At 39.4% G+C, this 24,956-nt stretch overlaps 1 long non-coding RNA gene across 1 annotated transcript in view; it reads right to left on the minus strand.

Moving 5' to 3' along the window:
• Positions 1–4,484: 4,484 nt before the first annotated feature.
• The window catches only part of LOC146555727 (uncharacterized), a 59,553-nt gene continuing 39,081 nt past the window's right edge, over positions 4,485–24,956 (minus strand). Inside the window, exon 3 of the long non-coding RNA XR_014889254.1 lies at positions 4,485–9,860. This is a non-coding gene — a long non-coding RNA (uncharacterized LOC146555727). The remainder of the gene's footprint in view (positions 9,861–24,956) is intronic.

Consider the following 24,956-nt stretch of genomic DNA (forward strand, 5'->3'; position numbering starts at 1 on the left):
GACTTGGAGGTACTTTGTCACAGCTCATTGTAGGAACTCCTGGAAAATTAATTCCCCCCTCAAGAGTTTGACTTCAGATGTTGCACATTAATAATCACTATTGCCTCGCAAGAGTCTACGTCGACAGCAATCATGTGCTGACAAGAGGGAAGTTGTGCTGGGAGTTGTTGGAAATGTATCATGGATTAATCGTATCTGGCACAATGGTAATGCTGAGGAATGAAAAGTGTTTGCGGTTTTTAAATCAATATCTCGCATTAATTCAGAGGACTGGTTTCAGAAGCGGAGGATGTTGTTGCTTTGATGATATCCAGAGTTTCTCTACACTTCATCTTACTAATTTGGCCATAACTTATGATTATGTTGAGATCCCTTTCATGGTTTTAATTAGAACAAAAATACAACATGCACCTAATTAGTGCAAGTTGGGTTAGATGTTTTAAAAGCCTCTTTCTTTTTGATGCAAAAACAGCAGCAGCAGTGTGTAGGCAAGGCAGCTTGCTGGTTCGACAGAGCCTTATGTAACCGAGAGGTCACAGGTTTGACCCTCACCACAACAAGTGTGCGCTAACAGCTGTGCGCTTTTGCATTGTGCCCTTGAGCAAAGTAACCTCGCCTCTCCTGAAGTCATGTTAAAAAAGAATTATTGAAATGCAGTAAACAACGTTGTGTTTTAAATGTAAAACAGGAAGGAATTGAATTTAAAGCTTCAGTTATTCACTTTTTGTTGAAAATCTGTTGTAGAATTTCTTTTTGTGCATGCCCCATTTTGCTCTGAAGTTGTTGGCAAAACTCTATTCAAACATTTTCCCTCTAATTGGGTGTTTTTGTGGATGCAGGATTAATCAGCCGCGGGGTATTTAATGTTGTTTGGGCAGCTGAGAGGTAATACAGCCAAGCCATTAACATATCATTAAAGAGTCCTAAGCACTGTAATTGCAGCCAGAACGCTGACGCTACACTCTCATTAAGTGGACTCTAAGAGGAGACGTCTCGTTGTGATGGGTTTTAGTGAGATGTTGGGGAAAAAATCTGTGTAACTCAGCATGCTGCTGTCACAATGAGAAGTCCAGTGAGCAAAGATTGTTTCCAAAATGGCATGCAGGCTGATGAAAGGCACCCAACTTTCACCAATCGGCTGCTACAAACAGGTTTTTAGCCATTTTAGCTGCATGACTCCATGTATTGCAATGCTGGTCCTCTGGTCAGTCCATCGCTTGAGTCCAGGTGGAAACACCGCATAAAACTGTCAGTGTTTCAAACACGATGAAACCCACTGACTGATAATTCACTAGCTGAAATGAAAACACATCAAATCACCATAAAACCAAGTAGAATACTCAAAGGACTACAGCCAAGTCGGTGATCGACTCCAGCCTGACGAAAAAGAACAAATATTTCGTGTTCATGGACACAAATTGCAAAATTTTTTTTAATGTCAGTGAATTAGAAAGCGATGTATCTCAAAAGGAAGTATAGGCTATTTCTTGTGTAGAGAAAATGGAAAGGTGTGACCAAGGCAACCAAGAAACAGAGCTTTTAAAGCACCAACATCTACCATGAAAAGCGTCATTATACACAATTATACCGTCACCATTTGACCATACTTTCCTTTTTTTGTCTTTTATGTATATGTACATGAATTGGTATATACAAGAGCTGAAAGAACAGGAATTTATGTTCGGGACAGGAAACAATGTGTTAAAGGAACGTGAAAAGCAAGACTGTAAATTTCACCACAGTTTTGTAAACTAATCATTTCAGTCTGTACTAAACTGTGTACTATTTGTTTGTAAATGTACAATATCTCATGAACAAATCTAGGAGAATTAATAACTTTAACTAAGTACCAAATTTCCAGTTTATAAACTGAGCAATCCTTACCTTTGAAAATACTATCTTGCTGTTTTCTCCTGTCCTTTCTTTGCTCTTTCTTACATCTTGATCCATGTCTGACTGCATTTATCACGACTTAAGCATTTTTTAATCCCTGGATTTACAGCATCTGTGTCTTGGTCACTGGGTCTTGGTTGCAGGGTTTTGAGTTGTGTAGTTGCTTGAATCGTTTTGATTTTGAGTATATAACTTATACCAGCATTTCCTGGTTAGTTTCTTATATATTTATATTTTGAGGTTTTAGTTTTACATCTAGTTCTGTTCATGGTTATTTTCTGGGTCATAACAAGTTTTTGAGTTCCTGCGTAATTCTGCCTCCCTCGTGTTTCTGTGTCTTGTTACTTTTAATTTAGGTAATCTTTTGTCTCTTGTGTTTAGTTTTACTTCCTTTTGAGACATTATGTTAGCTGTGTTTCCACCCGTTTGCCATTTTTATCGATATCTGCTGTGTGTTTATATTATCAGAGTTTCCCTCTTTTCATTGTCGCATCATCCTCCATGGTTGTGTCCTTCATGAACGTGTTACAGCAATGTGAAAGACAAAAGTATGTATTGAGGGTATAAATGCGCTATTTTCTTAATGCTGGTCAAGTATCTCCATGCCTTCCAATGGAGTCGCATTAAATGCCTACCTAATGGCTACAGCAGAGGAAAAATTAACTCTTTGCAGTATTATCTATTAAACTGTCTATTAGATTTGGTTACTCATTAAGCGATGTGCTGGAATTCTATTCTGAATCATGCTCATAGCAAAATGAGCAAACAGTAGCTCTATTTGTCGGTGTGATTGCACTTATACACCCAAAACTACGGCGCTATGTGGTATAAGTATATAAAATTGAACAGTAGATGACTTTGTATCTGTAAAGGGATGCAAACATTTTTATTTAGAAGGCTCATTATATTCATGAGGATACCTCCTTGTAACACCATTACTACCATTAGTCTTGAAAGAATCATTTCTACTATGTTGGGAGTTTTTTTCTCATGTGGCCGTCACATTTTGAAAACTGTGGATACCTGCAGAAAGTGACAGACAGTGCAACACTTGCTCTTTTCATGAAACTCTTTAAAATCTGCTGAATTTGAGTCTCTTCAGATCTCCTCCCTCACTGAGTCCACCTGCTAAACCCAATGAGCTCATGTCAGTGAACATGAGGAGACATGTCGCTTGAGGATTTAAAGCCAATTAAACAAAAAGATTATGCAAAAGTTTATTAATTAAAAAAAATCTGATGGGTTTTATTCATAAGCTCATAGACTCAATACTTGAAATGTGCAATTCACTTGTATTTTTATTTTTATTCCTATTTATTCTATTTATCCCCTTCGTATATTTTATTTATATTGTCTCTGTATTTATATATATGTGTGTGTGTATAACTCTGTAACTTCTGTCGGTGCTGTGCTTTTTTGGAAATCGAATTTCCCAGAGGAACCCACCCGAGGGATTAATAAAGTTCTATCTTATCTTATCTTAAGCCATTTTATTCTCGGATCTAAACGCTATGACAAAATGTCATATTTTGCTCCTGTGCATAAAACTGTGGGATTCTAAAAACTTGTTCGATAATGTTGACACATCCTCAGTATCTATACTTTGCAGGACTCATCTGTGTCAATATTTGACAGACTTTCTGCTTTAATTACAGATTCCCTTTTGTGCACTCTCCCAAATTTCGGGGATTATCCAATTACTGCTTGCGTGCCGACAAACAAGGGGGCCTCTTTGCCTTTCACTAATTGGAATGAGGAGTGGTGCCAGTGCTCAAAGGGAAGGCCTATCACTGAGAATTATTGAATAGTGAAGGAGTAAAAGGGGTGGGGGTGGGGGGGGAAGAGAGAAGGATGTGTGGTCCGCCTTGGGCTGCTTGTGGATTTCCTCTGATTTCATCAGAAAAAAGATGGCTGAGGCGATTCCCCCAGACAACAGCCAGCTGGTGTGTGTAGGCGAGCTTTGCAGCCCAAAATCTCTGAGAAAAGAAAATGAAAGAATCACGCTGTGCCTCTGCAATTCATCCTCTGCATCAGAGTTACCCCTAAACAATCTTTCAGCTCGCCTGCTGTTAGACAACTTTGTGTGATAACATGGTGCAGCAAAAATGACATCTTTATTTTTTTTAAATGCGGTTGTGGTGTTATACATATATATGGCAATTTTGTGCCTTAAAGCAGCTTTAACATACTCTGTTAAACAACACAAGCAATTATGGCAGTGATATGCTGATTAAATGGCACTTACTGGCTCTTTATTGAGCATTTCCATACCTCATATCTATCATTAAACCAATTATTGAAGCATATGTACAGTTAAATGTGCTACTAATGTGCTCCTGATTACTACAGCTCATTGTTGGGCAATTGTGGACTTAAAGCAGTCTTGAGTCAAGCTTTTAGCGAATCCAGTAAGAAATTAGGAGTTAAATCATCCCATCTTAATAGAAAAGAGCTCTCCAGCAGCTTGACACACGAAGGATCTAATGCGTGTTTGTGTGTAGATTTGGGCTGAGATTGTGCACAATTTGCAAAACAACACAGAAAAACAAAAAGAGCACGACAGACAAATGAAACGAGAGATATGCGGCAGGTTGAACTGGCGTGATTCATAATTTATTGAGCAGCACTGAGGTTACAACAGGGAACAAATGAAGCACAGAACACAAAAGAGCATTATTTATTACAGGAAAATCAAAGTGTAGCCTGAGGGGGGTGTTGATAAAGTAGAACAACACTCGTACATAGCACCTACTGTACACAAACGCACTATATTATTGCAGCTGTCAGATGAAAACCCCATTATGCTGTTGTGGATGATTTTCATGTTTTTACCTGAAACTGGGGATTATGTGACCTTGTATAGGACATATGAAAGCGTTTGCATAATTTAAAGTAAAATGCACGGCTGTCACAATGAAAATTAGGCTGTGCCGTCTTATTTCTCTGATCATTTTGACATTTTTGGAAAGCTGGGGTCTGCACGGCAGCGCAGTCGTAACTGAGCATTGCAGGAAAAGACATACACACCCTTAGGCGAAACAAAGAATGGCAGCAATCTATTCAAACACAACTTCCCCTGCATGTGCCAGTGGTGTTTTAAATAATGCAGACTCTTTCCCATAGATGCCAGGATGGTTGATTCCCACCTTTACATTCCCATGGCCCCCCGCTGGTCTAGGATCAAATCCTCTCTCACCCCCCCAGTCTCCCCTCTACTATTCTCTCAAGCCTCCTCATGTCTCTCTAAAGTCAGAGAAAAAGCCAATGTAGGAGTGGGAACCTGAAAAATAAATTACACTGATAGAAACTTCCCAACCCACCCACTGAATATTAGATCACAACAACGTACAGTCTTAAATAAATCATTAAACCTCTGCAGACCTCCTCTATTACAATTTCATCTTGAATAATTATCGGCCCCTTTATTGGTGCTGGAGTAATGTCACACAGTTGCAAGCGTCTGCCAAAATCTTGTAATATCGTGGGATTAATAATTCATTATTTTTTGGGGTTCGCAGCAACAACCCATTTGGGTTTTATTCAGATTCTGTCCAGGGGGGAGACTGAATGAGAACAGCTCATTGCACAGCAAATACAAACAGAAGGTTGACATTTAAACCCAAGCCCCCACAGCACCCTACTGGACCCAGCAGCAGGATAATTTGAATTTCTTGCTTAATTGGTTGACACTGAGTTCAGCTCAGGCAGAAAGTTACCGCTGATAAATGCCATTATTAGCCATTTTGAGCTGGTGAAAATTTGGACCTAATTTGTGAGCAGACAAGGGGTTCACACTGAGCTGAGTCACTGTTTTCATGCTGGTGCTTAAGAGTTTAAAGGGGTTCGATTTAAAGAAATACACCCTCACAAAGAGAGGTGGGCTCTGATACAATGTATCAGAATGTGTTTGTTCGTGGTGAAAACTCCTTATCAAGTGCAGATCAAGTTTTCAAGCATGCTACCTATGTCAAACTACAGATGGTGATGTCATTGAGTCCAGACTTGAGTTTCATTCATGGTTTATGGTTCTCAGATGGAGAATCCTAACATTGGGAGTCTTATTACTTCTCCTCCGGTGCCGTAAATTACTTAACTTTTATGGTTTTTCGAAATATGCTTCAACTTCTACATGATGGATGGGAATTTTGGTGTAGACGTTTGAGACCCCCTCGAGCTGAACTGTAATTACTTTGGTGATCCTCTGATTTCTCATTTAGCTCCATTACTTAGTCAAGAGCAAACTTTTTTTTAAAAAATACTTTGGCTCTTGAGCTTCAAAACGAATGACATTCTCATCTCAGTACCATTTACCTGTTAATTACCAAATGTCAGGACGAGCTAAAATAAAGATGAACCAACTAAGAAAATGTTTTTTTTTTAATTAAAGGGAACTGGATTTATTAAAAACAAAAGAAACATACAAAAAAAAAAAGAGAAATTGTTTTACCCGTAATTGCCAATAATTTTAAAAGAGACAACTGCTATAAATTCTAAAATCTCAGTCTGTCACAACCTTCGGCAGATAGTTGTGACTAAGGGTTTGGGTTAACTTTTACACAAGCGGAAAATCCTTCTAAGGACATATAAAAGGATTTAAAACATCAGTCCAAAGAGGAAAGATAATAGCAAGTTATTTTCAAACCTTATGGCCTTGTTTCATTAGATCATATTATTTTTAAAAATGTGTTTTACTTGAGTTTTAAAGTAACCTATGAATCTATAGTCAAAAGTTCTTTATTAATCTAAGAAGAAGAAAACAAATGTAGAAAAATGTGTTTGATTGTGGAAGGATTATGTAGAATGAATCAAAAGTATTTTCATTTAACTCAAGTTTAACCTAGAGGATTAAATAATATAAAACTTTAAAAGTTAGGAATATTACATTTATTATATTTACTATAATCCCATCTATTTTAATTATATATAAGGCACCTTCATGACTGATGAGGGAGTTACAGCCCACACAGATGCAGTTTTAATTAGTACAGTAATAATATAATTGAACTTTTTTTTGCTTTGTTAGGTTCGGTTTTGGGTATTGACTTTTTGTGTATTTAAAGGTTATTTCACTTACGTCAATAAAAATCACTATAACAACTTTAAATGTTCTTTGCCAAAGTACAACTTCACAGCCTCACAGTTTTACTTGGATGGCAATAAACTATTTTAAACTGAAGCCTTTTTCAATTAGAAGTTAAATTAATTTACGTGTATATAGTGCCAACTCACACCTTCCTCTCATGGCACTTTATACCATTAAGTAAAATGCAAATCATGTTAGACCTGATGTAAAACGTATTTAGATACAGCAGCCTGTAACAGCTTTTCGTGTACAGCATTTATTTGCATTCAAAGGAGAAAACAGACTACATCACGTACGTTACCAAAGAATATTGATGACCTACCTCTGCACATTGTTTCACTTATTTTTCCATCCTCATCTCTATTTCGAGAACTCGGCACAATGACCCCAGGGCATAGGAATGCAGGAATGAGTTTGAAATTCAGGGCACATGTCAGCATGCAGGTGGGAAAAGTAGGTCTGTTCACAACCAAAGATTGACTCGTCAGCCCTTACTTGCTGAGCGTTCTGCTTAATTGTTTGCAATTAGCTGTTTAATTTTCGATTTTCCCCCCACTAAAACTTTTATCCAGAGTGGTAAACACTCTCGGCAGGGATCATCCTTGTTCTATTTATAATGTGTGTGTACATTCTTGATAATAGGCAGGACATTGATGTGAACATGGCAGCTGTCATATCCACAGGAAGCTCGCTGCATGTGTTGGCCAGCGTGTTGAGCACTCGCCGCGTGTTTAGTGGCTTCTACTCCTACATGAACCCATCTACCATCACGTAGGAATAAAAAGCCATAAGACACAACAGCAATCTCACAGGAGGAAGGAGAAAGAAGGAAGGAAGGAGGGAAGCGTATTAAAAAGGAACTTCACGTAGCCAAAAAAGGAGATAGGTTGTTCTCTCAGCTGGAAAGACGAGGAAAAGGAGGAAAAGTGATTTACAAGTGGATAAAACACAGGGAGGGTGGGCGAGGAGAAAGTTAATTTTGCAAAGGGATGATACAAGGAAAGCAACAAGGAGTCATTTAGAAGGCAGAGGTAATCCACAGTTGATAGGTATTCAGAAGGCCATGCTCTCTGTTTGTCTTTCTTTCTGTTTGATTATGTGCTTCTGTGTGCAGCAGATGACTATGTACTGCAGGCATTACTAGATTCAGAAATTCCTCTGTGTGTAAACTATATTTGATATGCTGGAAGCTGCTCTGATGAACCTAACCAAACTCCATCTGCTCTGCTTCCAAATGCACACATTTTTCTCCAGGCAGCCGCACATGGTTTAATGTGTATTTCAAATGAAAGCCTGTGTTTCTTTAGACGTTTCACAAATAGATATCTGCTTTTTAAAACTAGACATGCTCCTATTAATATCCACTTCACAGTCTCTGTTCGCAGCCCTCTTGCAGTAGAAAACCACTCTCCCTTGGTTGCAAAAGGGGTTACAGTACGAGTGTATGCATGCACAAGTCAGGCAGATAAATATGTATGACTCCACGGCGGTGGGTTTCCTGCTTTGTATGCTAATGATCTTATTCAAGTTTAATAATGCAACGTAGGTGCACTGAGGGTAGGGTGGTGGAGGAGGGCTGACGAACTGAGGAAGGACCTCGTGGATGATCCGCGAGGAGCGAGAAAACTGATTAAATTTTTTCTTAATAATCCGTAGAAAGACTTGGCTTTCTATGGAAACCACAAAGACTGCATTTGATAATCGAGACTACAATGTATGTGATTTGACATTTTTTTTAAAGGCCAGTAATGGTGCTGTTCAAATTAGTGAAAAAAATTCAATTGATTGCAAGGATTCATATGCAGGCTTCTATATGCTGGTTAGATGTTTTGCAACCAAAGGAATCAAAGTGTAAGTGAATTATCTATAGACTGTATATAAAAGATGGATGTGACTACTGTGACACTGCTTGTTTTTATATGAAATCCCATTTGGAAATATTGAGGCGAGTATTTTGTTCGTCAGGGCAGCGATAGCTAAGTAGGTAGAGCGGTGGCCCCATGATCAGAAGGTAAGGGGTTCTAATCCACTGAACGGCTACCTTGAGGTGCCCCTGAGCAAGGTACCGTCCCTACACACTGCTCCCCGGTTGCTAGATTGGTGGCTGCTCACTGCTTCACTGAGTGGGTTAAATGCAGAGATGAATTTCCCCACGGGGATCAATAAAGTATACATTCTTATTATCTTGGCTTTTTGAAACCAAAAGTTGAACTTAAAAACTTACCTTGCTTAATTTGATGTCTGTTTCACTTTGAACCACAATTTACAATGTGAACATCATGCTGAATGAAATAAGGGTTGAAGTTGGGGTTAAGCCACCAGGAAAACATTTACTGAGGTCATAGAGCTAGTGACAAGTAGGCTCATTTGTCTATGAGTTTTTTATCTTCTTATACAGTCTTTGACTAAAAGAGTGTTATCCAGGGAATTCAAGCTAAAATCTATTATTTATTTAATGTATTGAAGGTGAACTGACTGCCTTTCTTTTGTTCTAATTTATATTTTTACTTCATTTCATTTCATGTTATTCCCTTATCATTTAAAATATGGTGTTTCATCAAATTACCCCACTTTAAAAACTTTCTCATGCCAACCAGCAAAAACACTAAAATGCATCACTCACGTAACATGAAGTTGTTAATAGTTTCATAGGTATATTACAGGTTTATGTGGTTAATATTCTTTTATCTTCAATCGCAGTCTTGCAGCAGATGACAGCGATGGAAAAGATTTTCATTAGCAAAACAAAGGGAAGTATGACGAGCGTCTGTGTTGGTGTACGTGTGTGGAACCATATGTGATTCCCTGCGTCTTTCATCTACACTCAGATGAAGGTAGACGTCAGTGCTCATTCGCAGGTCTCTGCATGAAATCCTGAAGGACCCTGGCACAGAAACAGAAGAGAAAGAAGAAGAGTGGAGATGAGAGGTGCGCTCAAACAAGAACTCATCCTGAACAGTGAAATCCTTATTAATGCACTGCAGCTGCATTAATAAGTTTGGTCTTTTAATAAGTCAATTGTAAGGCTTTAATTATTAAATTAGAGATCATTATGAGTAGCTGCAATGAAAAATGTGCACCCTAGAAGAAGTTTTATGAGTTGTGCGTGTGTGCTTTCAGCTGCCAGTCTGAAAAAGCTGTAAATCTTTAAAAAGTGCTTCTCCCTGAGAAAGAGCTAAAACTGTGATTTTACAGACCCACCGACACAAACAGGCATTAACCACAAACCAATTATGCCAAGTAGGAACCTCTTGGTGATGACTTGTGCAGTTTACAGTGCCTAATGAAAAGTTAATAGCAAGCACACACACGTCGACGTTTCTGCACCTGCTAACACCTCCACTGAAGTAAAAAGTGGGAGATTTCAACAAGGCATAAAGCGTATCGATAAAACTTTATGTTTTGCTCAAAAGTTTCGAGCGCCTACATGTTTTGTTCATACATGTCTGCGAGGACTGACCATCCCGACGGCCAAAAATAAACGGCTTACTTTTAATTTATCATCTAAAAGGCGAGGAGAATTGTTTAGGATAACTCTTCACACAATGAGCTGTGACATCTTCATTGAAAAATGATTGATTGGTCTGCCAGGGAGAGGAGCTGTTTGAGAGACAGATCAGTCAAACAGTCAAGCTGTAAAAGCCCAATAATATGATGAATGGTCTATTTATCCAACAGATGAGGGGAGACTTGCATAAAGATTAAACGTGTGGTTTTTGAACGTGTCCTGGTCACAGAATAGATAAAAATTTGAATAATATGTCTGTGTTCTCTGTCAGGGAGCAAGTTGGAAATAAATTTAAGTTGCGAGTGATTTTCAGCTTTGAATAATGCAGCTTGGCTCATTCATCACTTCGGATTGTCTTGCAGCAAGAGAAAAATGGATTTATCGATTATGATGCATGCATTTCACACCTGTGTGGATTTCCACCTGCGCAAATCCCACAAACTCGATCCGCTGAGGATCTGAAAGTTGACGGAAAAAGTGTGGTTCTCTCTGATTAATTTCCCCTTCCTATTTCCCCGTGCGCAAAGAAAGTTTCAGCCACATTATCATTACGGCATAACCATTATTAGTCGTAACATTATTCTCCTTCGCCGGAGGCCATTGCATCTATATGCTCGTGTATCATAAATGGACCATTTAACATGCACAAACTGTATCTAAAGTCGAGCCACTAATCACTTAACTAAACAATGTCTCTGAGGATCGGGAGCAAGTGTTGATAGAGTGACCCAATTTTTTTTATACGTGGCATTTATAATTGATGTGCAATAGATGTAGCAGCCTCAGATCTGATAAGGGCTTGGCTCTGATGGATCTCCAGATAGGCTTTCGTGGGGGGAACAGATGTAGAGTCGTGCATCAGAGAGGGATGAGGGTTGCCTGTGATCGTTTCCACCCTGCAGCGAACAAAATAGCCCTCATATATCCCTGTAATCTACATTAGCGCCAGAGCACAAGCCAGGAGACAGCACAGAGGGGGATGAGTAATGGGGCTACCGCTGATTTGGCAGGGCTATATTACACCTCAAAACTGAGGCATGCCCAACTGGCAAGAATATGAAATGAGGATGTCATAAATGAACACCATCCCTCCATTGATTGATATTCTTCAATCCGTATTGTATGCTTTTAGTAGGCAACAGGCAGGTATTGACTTTTTTTGGTGAAATCTACAAGACTTTGAGTGTTGTTATTTTATTTTACTGCCTTATTTCTATTGATTGACATGTTTCATCACGTATTCTGTTTCTGTCCAGAAACCAGTAGGTTGTGAGATGACTAATGACCTCACAATGCTTTGGCAACTTCTGCCGGTATGAAAATTGCAAAACTTGAGCCACAAGTAACTCTCTAACTGGCGAGGGTATGAGCACGAGCCCAGAGCCAGAGGAAGAAATGAATGTTCCTGTCCAGCAGCCACAGTGGAGTGTACATGGTGAAAAAAAAAATCATCCAAAATAGTGTATTGCACTCCACACCCAGAGGGGGAAGGCAATTAGTTACATCTACTTTGTGTCTCTCATTTTACTGCTTATTCTGAAGCAGCCTTTAGAGAAGAGAATTAAGCAGTGAAGTTATTTCCAACTGAATATTTTTAATCATGGGAGTAAATTTTGCAAGACAAGAAAGCCTAGCTGTAACCCAAATAGCAGAAATCTTTTCATCGCATCTCAAACAGAGCTAAAACCTAACAAGTGAGGATATAAAATGAGAGCATAACAAACACCATCCCCAACACAGCGCCTGGCATTAAAGCCTTGTAATGGCTTGTAACAGGATATGCTCACTTGGTATCTGAAATTAAAGCGTAGATATTACATCCCTTGAGGCCAATCAAGTAATTCTGTGTATATTCTGCTGGGAAGCTAATGCACTACGAACTGTTTGTTTGTGGGCTCAGTCTTAGTTGGTTCTCTGCGAATGAATTTAGTTTAATTTCCTCTTATAATTTATGCTTTCTTGCATTGATAAAGTCTGGTGCATTCCTTTTTCTATTTACAATTAAAATATCTCATAAGCAAAACACACAGCTCAAGGAAAAGAGCTCAGCATCTACAGTCTGCTAATGTTGTTATTTTTGCTTCACTTTGAACAGAAATTTGATTAGCAGGAGGAGACAGATAGCGCGCCGCAACATGACAAATGATGCGAAAACTTTACTTCTTCATCAGATAAAGCCGAATCATTTAATCAACACTGGTGCAGGGAAACATCAGCATATGGTGGTATTAAATTTACATCTTGGTTGATGTGTGGTGCAGCCGCCACACATCAACCCATCAGCCTCTACAGGATATGCACGCAAGCTTCTGCTGCGTGGCTTTTCATTATGCGAACGACAAAGCAGCAAAAAAAAAAAAAAAAACTCCAAAAAAATGGAATCTGTGAAAAGATGAGAATAAGACGAAAAATGCAAGCAATAAAAGCTAAAGTTGTCCCTGAGATAATGAGCAATTGTGTTCGTTTAATCCTTTCTTGCGCCTTTTATATTTTGTGATGACGACTTTCATTAGAGAGCTTGCTTTCACAACAGGCGAGCCTTTTTCGGCTTTATATAAACCAACTAAAGGTCCAGATCAGGTCATTAGGAGAGCGGGACTTTCATTAGATTATCGTTAAAGTGTGCATGTGTGAAATTCCCTCGTTAGTGACCTTTATACTACAGCTAATAGCCTCTAAGTTTCTGCTGGAGCTGTTTTTTTCCACTGCAGGGGCATTAGAAGATTGCTTTTTCCATTTCACATGTTTCTACGATAAAAAGTGCTTGTGGAAGCATTTTGGAAGCGAGTAGAAGATTAGCTTTTTGCTCCCTGCAACATCCGGCTGACCTGAGAAGTTGAAAGGTGTTGGTGTTTTCTGTTGATATGTGTTGCACTGCTTTGGAGGATGCCGATTAATGAGAGTATATAGGAAAAAATGAAATGAATAAAGACCCCCAGGATAAAAGATAAGGTTAGAATGCAGTGTGTTGTGCTTTTATTACTCAAAAATAAAACGTAGCGCGGACACTAAGCTTCAGGGAAAAGTCGACTAATCTGATTTTCACCAATTTATTCCGGCTATAAGAACATGCTAATATTTTAGGCTATTAGTGTAATTGTTTTAACTTTGGTTTGATACATCAAAATGCTATACTAAGCACAAGCTTTTGAGATAGCTGTTACATTGTAGCATTGGTAAAATGCTTTTGTCAAAGCCGAGGCAGGATTCACCTGGGTCCTATCTTAAAGGATGACCTAGCACATCAGTGTGTGAAGGGGGTAAAAAATAACACTGCTTAACCAAACAGATACTTCTAAAACTTCAATATATTGGGGAAGACGTGCAGAATATTTTGTAAAATTTTATGGTAAGTAAACTTTAGATCTGTCTTAAAGCATGACCAACTACTGAGCTCAGCCATATTTAGCCCGGAAGATTTAATGAATAAGCTCATTTTTCTTAATCAGCATCACAGCATTTGATTTTTTGTTCTCCATATTTCTCTGTTTGGTTTTTGGAATTTTTGTATTATTTAGTTTTTAGTATTTCTGCTATGTTGCTTAGTTGTTTAAACATTTTATGTAATTTAATAGGTTTTTATAGCTGGAAGCCCTTCGAACCTCTATATGTGATATTTGGCTGTACAAATAAACTGAACTGAATGAATTTTGAAAGGAGAAAATTTCTATTCTGGTCAACAGTAAGCTCCTGGCAACCAATTGTTTAGTCCTTTTCACAGACAGAAAATAGAAAACCCTGCAGAAAACATTTAAAACTGAGTCAATTTTAAATAGGAAAAGTTAAACAGTGGTTAAAAAAATATTTCCCATGCAACCGCTAATCAAATGTTGCTGAGTTCTGCAGCACTTTGTACCGTGCACAATGTTGCAAACACTGACATTAGTTTGCAGAGTTTGGCTAACTTTAGCAGTGCTAGCAGCAGTAGCCGTTTCCATGTCCTGGTGAACTATGGTTACTCCTGGCCTCTGTCTCTTGGTTCTTGCCATTTTACTCTGACAAAGCCGGAATACAGCTGCTCCATTTTTACCCCCTTCTTCTTTTTTTATACTAATGCACTGGAAAAACAGCAGTGGCTAGCATGGCTGTCATCCGTTTCCTTTCCACCTATTCATAAATGGTGGGAGACCCATTTTTCAGGGCTACACCCTGGGCAGCAGCATTGCATCATTTGTGAACAGAAAGAAGTCATTGTGCATTATTAAAATAAGAGTAATATGTTCAACCAACTAGTGTTTCTGATGCTAACTGCTTGAGAATTTTTTGTGGTGTGGTAGCTTTAGTTTAAAATCCATTAATGTGCATGCACCCCAGGTAGCAGGCTTCAAGTGGAATTCAAGGAGGTGTAACAGTAAGGACTGCTCCGGCATCGTTTCTCCATATTTGCAAGTATAATCAATGCTTAACATTTAAAGTGACAGTGACACTCATCAGTGCACAGCCATTCTAAAAAAAAAAAAATCTGAATCTTATTCTAAAAGTAATTTGTTAATGACAAGTTATTAAGACGTGATGAATGATCTTCTGATTTGTTAGATTTGTTAACGTTGACACTACAATCCAGTGCCTACCCCAAAACGTTGTGGGATTGGCTCACAAAACCCTGCAATACATATCTTATGCACAAATGGGTTCATTTGAACTTTGATTTGGTCTACTTCTACTTCTTATTTATTTATTGTCTACTACATGCTATGTTCTCTAATCCTTTTAATAGCTAATTATTATGTTTAATGACCACATTCAATCTTTTTTAGCGAACATTTTCCAATGGTTATGATTTCATTTTAAAATTTTAGCTGCTAGAAATACTTTTAGCTAACTTTAACTGTTCATTAGTAACTTAGTAAGCTATTTTAAAAGCATGTTTAGCTAACAGTTTCATTAGTTTACTGTTAACTTACAAAATCAAAAGTTAAATGTATTCTTTTACAATTTTTCATACTATCAGTTAACTGTGAACTATTCCTCATACTCTTGAGCTATTTTAATGTTTTTTTTAAAAAACTTTCTTATTATTAATTTCTTTTTAAATTATTTATTTTGACCGCTCATTATGCATCATTTTAACTTAATGGTTAACTTTTCTTCTCAAAAATGCACAGCTCTACTAAAGTCTTGAGTTAAATTATAAGATTAGTCAAGCTAATTTTTCTATGTACACCCTAGGTGTTGCAAAATTACCCCCCAGTCTACACCAGTGATTGGAAATCACCACTGTAGTCTACCTCACATCCGTCAGTGCTGCATTACATGGAGCCACACGTGTTTAAACTCTGTTTAGCTCACTTTAAAAAATACATTTGTGCAGTTTTTTTTGCAAATCATGCACACACAGTATACTGTATACTTGATGTTTATGTGGAGCGACTAAATGAAGAAATTATTAATAGCCTAAAAATCAAAACCGTCCTCCCAAATATGCAACAAATCACCCTTATCTACTCTGTCGCTCCTCTTTCTTTCTCTGCTCCCTCCCCGTTTTCATTACTCACTGAAGGTTTTCTCCCTCCCGTTGACTCTGAAGTGAGAACATTTTCATGAAGGCAATAAAACGCTCATCAGCAAAGGCCTGAAATGATTTTTTAATATGACGACATTTTAATGAGGACTGAAGGAGATGGCTGGTTTGGCTGATGGCAGCACCTCTTTATCAATGAGTGGCAGGGAAGAACTAATGGCACTAAAACAGGCAAGCTGCCTCGCCTCCCTCTCTCTCTCTCTCTCTTTGTGTCTTTATGTCTCTCTCTCACACACAACACATACTTTATATTCTTTATTTGCAGGAGCTAAATTAAATTTCAAGCAGTAGAAAGATACGAAACCATTTTTTCCTCCAGCAGGATAGTTATTACTTTCCCGGGGATGCTGTATAAAACCATATTTGACCTTTTTTAGACAGTTACACACAGACTCTCCACTCTCCATCTCACTTTTCGCCCAAGTAAGTGTTTACGTGTTAGGCCATTGATTGAAACTTAATCTGAGGACTGCACAGTTTAGCTGCTTGAGAAAACCTGTCAGATGTGAGCGCCGAGATTGATTGTGCTGACAAAAGGTCGTGTTATTGGACTGGAGAGGTTATGATGAAATTACAGATACAGCCCCAGACAGGGTTCAGCATTTGAAGTACACAAGTCCCAGGAAGTCCACATCTATCAGCTGAAGGAAAAAAAAAAATGCTGTCTGTACAGTCTCACATGCACTGAGATTCAGAGTTTATAAAACTGCTTTCATGCTTTCATGTTCAATGGAAATTACACAGCCTTTGTAAAAATGACCCAAACCTCAACACCACAATACCGCTGAGACGTGTTGTAAATTAATGTCACAAAAGGTGGAACCACATATATCACTGCCAAGATGTGCTAAATTACTGTCAGAATGCATTTTGAGTATGACTTTTACTTGAAGCCTTAAACCTAATAAGTTGTCGCGCGAGGATAGAAGTCGGTGCTTTGAAACTATAGTAAAGCTATGATAAGCAGCAAATTAATGTCAGAACAGTGTCACTCACAAAGATGCTTTGCTCATTACATGCTGCTTTATAACAGTATGCGATGTAAAGTGCTTACCAGCGTACATTACACCACTACACCACTTCATATTTTTTTAATGAGACTTCCACTTTATGATCTTACTCCAGCTAGTGGCCAGACTTGGCTGACTTTACCATCCAAGGTCAGGACGAGAGCGCTTTGTGGAGGAGAGCCCCCTGCCCACCAGACGCTAAACAAAACCGCTTTCCCTGCCTCCTTCCTCTTATGCCACACAAGGTCGTCTCATGCTGGCTACGCCTCCGCAATTAGCATGCAGCCTGTGGCGTGGCCTGTCTGGTGGCGAACACGCAAGCATGGCGCTCTGCTCTCCTAATGAGATGCCAGTCAGTGAGGGTGCCTGCGGGACTGTGAAAGTAAAATACTTATATGTGTAAAAAGAATAAAAAAAAATAAGTTAGAAAACCCTCCTGGGGTGTTAGTGCACCATCTCGTGGGTGGTAGAGGAGGCACAGTGGCCTGGACAGGCAAGTAATTTTACATAACACATATTATTTAGTGGAGGCTGCGCCTTAAATTGCAGAACTCTATTCATGAAGGCAATTGTAGTCACCTTGGGTAACTCCCAAAAAAGGTTTTGTTGTACCAACCTTTGCTTTGCTAAAGCTTTTGTAACACAGGATTATTGGAGGAGTAAACCAGTTTCAGGTACAAATGCCAAACTGAAGTCCCACTAAATACTTTTCTTTATGTGAAATCTTAACAATAACAAAGCCTGATCTCTTGATTTATATATTATATATTAAGATACAGGTTTGAGCTTTGGCATTGACAATCAGACAATAAGATTTATACACAATCCAAAACTAAAGTGATTCAGTTTCACTAAATCTGTAAATATAGACCAGAGTCAAACACACCCTGGTCTACAGCCAATTTCCCCCTTTTATAACAGGTTCTTCCACTCACCAGTTTAAATTTTAGTGAGACAAGAAGTCATGGATATTTAGGAGCAGAGATGCATTTGACTGCCAGCTGCCAGCTATACCGAGTCACTACTGAACTGGACCTCTCAGCCACAATTGTGATGTTGGTGCTTTCTGGTTCACTTTTAATACAATTATCTGACAGTTAACCTCAGTTGCGATTATCTCTGCAACTATCTAGTACTGCTGTTTTATTTATGTGCTATGTGTCACTAATTTCCAGATGTGTTCATCTATGCATTCATGTCTTCATCTCTTCTGAATATGGCCCCCTCCAACAAAGACCAAGCTGGCGAAGCGCAGTATAGTCTGTCTCTATAATAAAATCAAGACTTTTACTTGGATGTTTGTAGATGGATTAACAAAACAATTGGGATGCCCAAATCATGTTTTGTGTTGCTGCTGGTCCTTTAATAAAGTCCTTTAATATGGAGAATCTACCCTTGTTTTATATAGTGCCCTAATGGATCTTCTGTAATATCAGTGGATTAGAGTGTGAGTGTAAATCCGCTGTGGAAGGAGGCTTTGGGGGCTTTTCACATGTCTGTGAGGCTTATTTTCTCATGAGCTGCCCACACATATGGTGTTTTTTAAAAGAGGAAAACCACCAGGAGACTTTTGTTTCAACAAGCCGTGTGTGCAGCATGACAAATGTGGTGTGCATGCAGACACAAACTAGTTGAAAAAACTGCTTTTGCCTTCACTTTGACTGTGCGGGAAAGCATAAATCAAAGAGCACGTAAAGGGAATGTTTCTCTGTTTTGGGTTGTATTCTCTTTAACTTTCTGTTTACAATGGACACAATCCCAAAATGTGTCAGGTATATCAAATACATGCTTTCACCTCTAGCTGATGAAAAATCTGCTTAATTACCCAATTTGTTGTCTCCTATTCTGTAAATAGCAGCTACTAATTGCTTCAGTTATCAAGAACAATCCAGTTAAATATAACAGAATAAAAATACTGAGAAGGTGACAAATAAAACCATGAGTGAAACCATGAAAATTTTGGTCTAAATCAAGGTATTAACAGACTTCTGTGTCAGATTTTTTAAAAACGTATGACTGGTAACGTGACCTTGGGGTATAAATGTGCTTTTATTAAATTCCTAGTGCCTGTGTAGAGTTTTGATATGATGACATCTGGGTGCTATCTGACCAGTCTTTCACCACACAACACAAAGAAGAATAAAGAGGAAACGGCAGTGCACCTAAAAAAATATGTTATCGCTGCCGTTTTGCTTCAGTTATCTTTTAAATGCCTATTAATAGCGTGCAGATCTAACTTCTTACATACAGCATGTACTGTTCCTAAACACTGCACGAAGCATTAAAAAAAATAAATAAAAAAAATCACAAAGCACATTTTCCTACAGTGAGGAAGTCATTATTATGCCGCTCCAGTCTCTAGCACTGCCTTCAGCAAAGAGAAGCTTTTACGATGGGTGTGCATCTCTTTAAAAATCTTGTGGCAAGAAAATCTGCTCAAAACACACTATTAGGTGATATTAAACCCTGCATATGGGTAGAATTTTTTGCACCTCTGCATGAAAGAACAGTGTGAAACTATGCTTTTATTAAAAGCAAACAGGACGGTTTTGCTCCTAACTCAGTACCCAGTTCTGGGTCTCATCCTCTGAGGCACTGTGGCTACACAGTGTGCCATGTTTTGACCCAAATTGCTTTATTTTGCAGACGGGTCTGTTGTAACTAGGCCTTCAGAGAGATGTGCACCAGATGTTTTACCTTGTTACATGAAATTTTATTTAAGTGGTGCATGTTTCATTAATGCCTTATCTATGGATCTATGTATGTATGTCTGGCTCTCTGTAAGGTTTGTCTTAAAAACGCACGGGGGGCTAAAGGCATGAACAGACGACACGCCTCACAAAGCCTTGGTGCCTGCTAATGGCCCCCTGTTTGTAATGGCATCCGTATAGCACCGCTTGACGAGCTGCCAAAGCGGGTGTTCTGTTATTGCGGAGCCAATCACCCACTAAGTATTTGCTGGCTCCTATTTCCTTTCTGCTAATGTGCGAGCCTCCCCAATGCCGCAGCTAAATCGACTCTTTACGCCTGACTTGTCACCCTGCAGCGACGCGCAGAGAATCCCAAAGATGCATCGGCGGAGGGCAGCGCAATGTCTCTGTTGCCATGGATACGTTTATGGGCAGGGATGTGGCTGGGTGGGTTATGATGCTTTTACTGCAACCCTAAATCATGGAAAGTGATGGCTTTCGGTGATTAGGATGATGACGCTGACGTGACCTTTGCAAGGGTGTTGTTTGGCGGTGATTGCTCACTTTAATGTGTCTTTGAATCTTCTGTGTCAGACGCTGCGTGTGGGCAGAGGATGTGTATGCGTTAACTGCTTCCATAAGGGCCAGATTCTCTGGATGTTTAAGTGGAAAATGAGAAAAAAATATGTATGTTAGTCAGATACTGTTACGGATAAAAAGGAAACGACTAGACACAATTGTTACAATTACTGATAAATTGTTTGATTAATAATTTTCCCAGACAAAAAAAAAAAAAGGAGTTTAGGTTGAAGATTTTTAGGTTTTCTTTGTCTTAAATTGTTATCAAATTAGTCAACCTAAGTGGCAGGTTAATAAATAAGGATATTTGAACTACTATAAGTAAGGAACTATGACAGTATAACTTTAACTTTGTTACTAAGGCTTAACTATCAAAGATGTCAAAGAGAATTCTGGTCAAATTCTGATCAAATACCCCAAAATATAAATACTAATGGTTGGGCTACATAAGCTACATCTTATTTAACATTTGCCTATCATTTGTTGCCCTCAAATATATAACTAGAATTACGTTAACCACTTAGCATGGCCACGTCAGATGTCTCCTCAAATACTAGTGAGATTAAAGTGCAGCTTGCTAATTGTGTACGCTTTAAAAATTAATCTTAAAGTAATCTTTTAATGGCTTGCTTCACTGTAATGCAGCACCGTGTTTATTATGCTACTTATACCAGCCTCAGCCCCAAAATTCAAACTGATTGAAGCTGAACGTCCCACCTGAAATTGATATATCCATCCATAGGAAATGTAATTTATAACATAAATCTTATACGGCCTGAATTCCTGGTTATAGAATCTTTGGCCAAGGGCAGCCCCTGGTGTGGGCATTCAATTTTTGCAGTTGGGTAACAGTGCCAGACCTGAAAGTCCATCGGCAAAGTAAACAGAGAGGTGACCTGCCGATACGAGCTTTAAAAAGCAAAGCTATGAAAGTGAGAAGCAAATAAACTCAGAAAGATGTAAGTCCTCAAGAGGTCTGTGTGGGAATGAGTATGTGAAAGCCACGTGACGGCAAGAAAGCCCAGACATTCTTTGCCCCCTGTTATCGGCCTGCACAGATGTGCCTCAGCCTTCTCTGCAGCGCTCCCATTCGCCACATCCATCACAGAAGTGCACCTTGGGAGATTGAGAGGATGGTGCATGCGCCAAACCCACCATCTGCCGTCGTTTAGAAATAAATGACAGGCCCAAACCTAGTGGGAGCCCGTCTCATTCCACTGCCAGCGTCAGCGCGGTGACGGGTCCGCCCAACCTTCCCTTCTCCCTGAAATCGATGTGTGAGACCCCCGCCAGTCATGCTGGAGTGTGCCTGCGAGAGACTTGGAGTGGATTTGGTCGGTGAAGCACAGTCCTTTACTCAGGGGAGCGGGCAGGTGGAACAGCGTGGTGAAGCCAGCTGTCTCCCCACTGATTACAGCAGCCAACACGCGGAGTTGGAGAACTCGTGGATTCGAGGTGGATCAGACTGGAAAGCAGCTCAAGCTCCACTTTATTTGATTAGCGGTTTATTGATGGTCTACAGATAAAGAAACTATCAGTTACAACAACCTGGGACTTTTAGAGGTTTTCTTGTATTCGAACGTGTTCCTGCTAATTCATATTTCACACACAAGCAATGTTTGCAAATGTCTGCTCCCACAAAAGTATGCTATTTCGCAGTTTTCCCAAGGTAGAGATTAGAGAAAATTAAGTACTTAACTAAACCAAATGGACAACTCAGCCCCTGTGCAAACGACAAATGAAGCCACAGGAATCATAAAACTAACACACAGTCATAACCCTCGTCAGGGTGAAAAACTGCAGCCCAGATATCGTTTGCCTAAAACACAAAAGTGCTTTTCTCTTGTTCTCTTGTTCTCTTTAATCTCCTAAAAGGATGATTTCCTATAGCTCCTCCTTGCCAGCTGCATGAATAGGCAATGTGCGGCTACACCGAGTTCTTTTATTTGACAGCAGTTATAAGTTTGGCCCCAGTATTGAGTTGGGAGGTAGACTTTATTAATTTCATGGATTTGGAAATGAGCCGCAGTGATAAGGCTATCACTCTCTTATCTGGGGATGGTGGGGGCGTAATTAAGCCGATAGCCGGCGATGATGAGGAAGTAGTGTGAAAAAAAAGCAGCCTTGGGGATATGAGGGCGGAATCTTCAGGGCTCGTTTACCAGAGGGATGATTAGATTGGCATTTAATTGCCACCTTTTCTATTTTTAGGGCGAGAAGCGCCTCCATTTCCCCCCCTTTTCTTTGTGGTCAAGGTCAGATTAAAGAATGTTCGATTGTCAGATACGCTGAGGTTAAGTCAAAGTGTTATGTGGCAGGTTAGACTGAGGAGGGTGAATGTGCCCAGCTCCCCTGCCTGCATGGATATATATGGGAGATTGGGGTCAGGAGTAGGTGGACTGCAGTGTAATAGCACAAGACAGAGCGTTTGCTTGAAATGGCTAAGTTTCATTTCTTGAACTTTACCAAGAGCCTGAAACTCTGGTAATTGTTTTGCAGCCACAATCCAGGCTTACCAATCAGTTTTTATTGATTCCTCATGTCACTGTCTCGCTGCGACAAAAAATCCCAACTCCAAACCTGGACATCTCGTGGATCTTCTGAATCCTATTTCATGGCCAATAAGTGTCAGAAGACTATTCCTTAGGCAGGCGACTGGGATTTAAATACACAAAAACCTAATGAAATGCACTTAATAATAGTTGGAATCAGAGCTTGAAGAATGAATATGTAAAACTGCTGGCTAATCATAAGGGTAATCGTCAGAGAGACAGACGAAGAGCCCAGAGGCTAGCAAAAGTGGTTGCAATGGATGGATCTGATGCCAAGTCTGAAATCACAACTGGAAGCTGGGGGTCTTCACTAGACTGGTGATCTGCCAGGCAGACACTTGGTTAAATTAGACAACACATGCTTGAGCTCAAAAGAGCAGTCAAATGTTGGTATTTGCATTTCTGCTAATTCCATATTTCCAGCTGTTTTTCAACTGGATTGATCCATGAAAAGAACTTAAATGTCTATCTCGTGGTAGATCACTGTAACTCTGAATTAATTTTGCCTGTCCAAGACATTATGAAGACGGTTCTGATGGTAGGTGGGCATACAGCATGTCAGGCTTTCATGTAGATGGCTTGAGTTTGGTCTTGCTACATTTACACTCTTTTATTAACTGTATATGCATCGTTTTCAAGTCATTCATTTGAGTAACGTACACATAACCACAATCGATAACATAAAGTAAGAATTTTAGAATCGTTGGATGAATTATTATAATTTTTTCCCCAGGATTTATTCCTAACAGAAAAGAAATGTCTTACAGTAAGCTTGAGTTTCACTGTTTTTGTGGTAAGCTTTCTATTATTTTTCCTTCCCACTGCAATTGAGGACTATTTTCAGCTGTGGATTGACACAGACTCTGGAGCAGAAGTACTGAAAGCAGCAGGATGTTGTGCGAACTAAGTAAACTGAAATTACAGTGCCCTTGCTCCTTATAATAAAGGAACATGTCATCCAGTGCAATGATGCGACTTATGGTTGGAGTTTTAAGAGTTTATTTTTAATAGGATAATAACTGAGCTCTACGGTATGGAAGATTAGGCTCTCTCTGACTACGCTTAATTAGCGGGATAAATTTATTGTTGGTCTTTCCATGGGATTTGTTGACAATAAGAAAAAAACCCAGACATTTTAAATGTCGTGAACCAACATTGCTGGAGCATGATTTGTGCTTTGGTTGTGATGCAGCTCTGCAAGAGGACAAAACAAACTCCTTCAGGTAATTTCTCCAGGAATGTCCTGGGAGTAAACTTTGATAGGGTGACTTTAAATAACCTGTCCACTAGGATATGATTGCACAATGTGAAGCAAAGCTAAAAACTAATGAAGACCTTTGTGTAAGACAGATGTAAGACTATTTCTTTGGTGCCCCGTGACACCCATGATACCTTCCAGTGTAAACATCCCAGCCTGCTGAAAGGGGCCGCATATCGGCAGAGCCTGCCTGTAAACCCATAATCCCCGCTCCTCCGACAGACGCGGGAGAATAGAGTGTTATCACCCTGGTTGACACACTCCTGTGTTTTCTCCCAGCATTCTCCGGGGTTTATCACTCCTGCATTTCATTCCATTATCCCAAGTACACCGAGGCTGTCCTCGGAGCGCAGGGAACGAGACAACTTGTCAGGGTCGCGGAACAAAGAGGGAGCATGTCGAGCGGCGGATTAGACTCGGAGAAGTAGCGAGGGGCTTCAGGGGGAGGAAATCAAGGAAAAAAAGGGGATGCAGGAAGAGAGGAAAGGGAGTGGAGGGAGAGAAGGGAAACAGAAAGGTAGAACTCTTTCTTCCAAAGCTGTAACATTGATTTCCCCCTCTGGTACCTGTTTCCTTTATTTACCTGATGCAAGTTTTGCTGTGAATTAACGAAACCTCCTTTGTTCTTATTCCAAGACACTTTATTATAGAAAACCCTGTGAGGAAAAGTGGCATTTCTTTTTCTTCTGTTGTTTGTAGTGAATACTGCCAGTTCTTTTTATGACATTGTAAAAGAGAAACAGTGATTGAGTTGTTTTTTTTTTTTACTTTAGTTGGAGCTCATTAATCTTTGGTTTTTTACAAGGCAAACAAAGTCCAATTAATGAACTGTTGATTGACTAGCAATTTTTGTTTAGCTCTA

The sequence above is a fragment of the Mchenga conophoros genome, linkage group LG17, assembly GCF_057382185.1.
Source record: "Mchenga conophoros isolate Kocher_MC1m ecotype Shallow Benthic linkage group LG17, M_conophoros_male_GT1.1, whole genome shotgun sequence".
NCBI lineage: Eukaryota > Metazoa > Chordata > Actinopteri > Cichliformes > Cichlidae > Mchenga > Mchenga conophoros.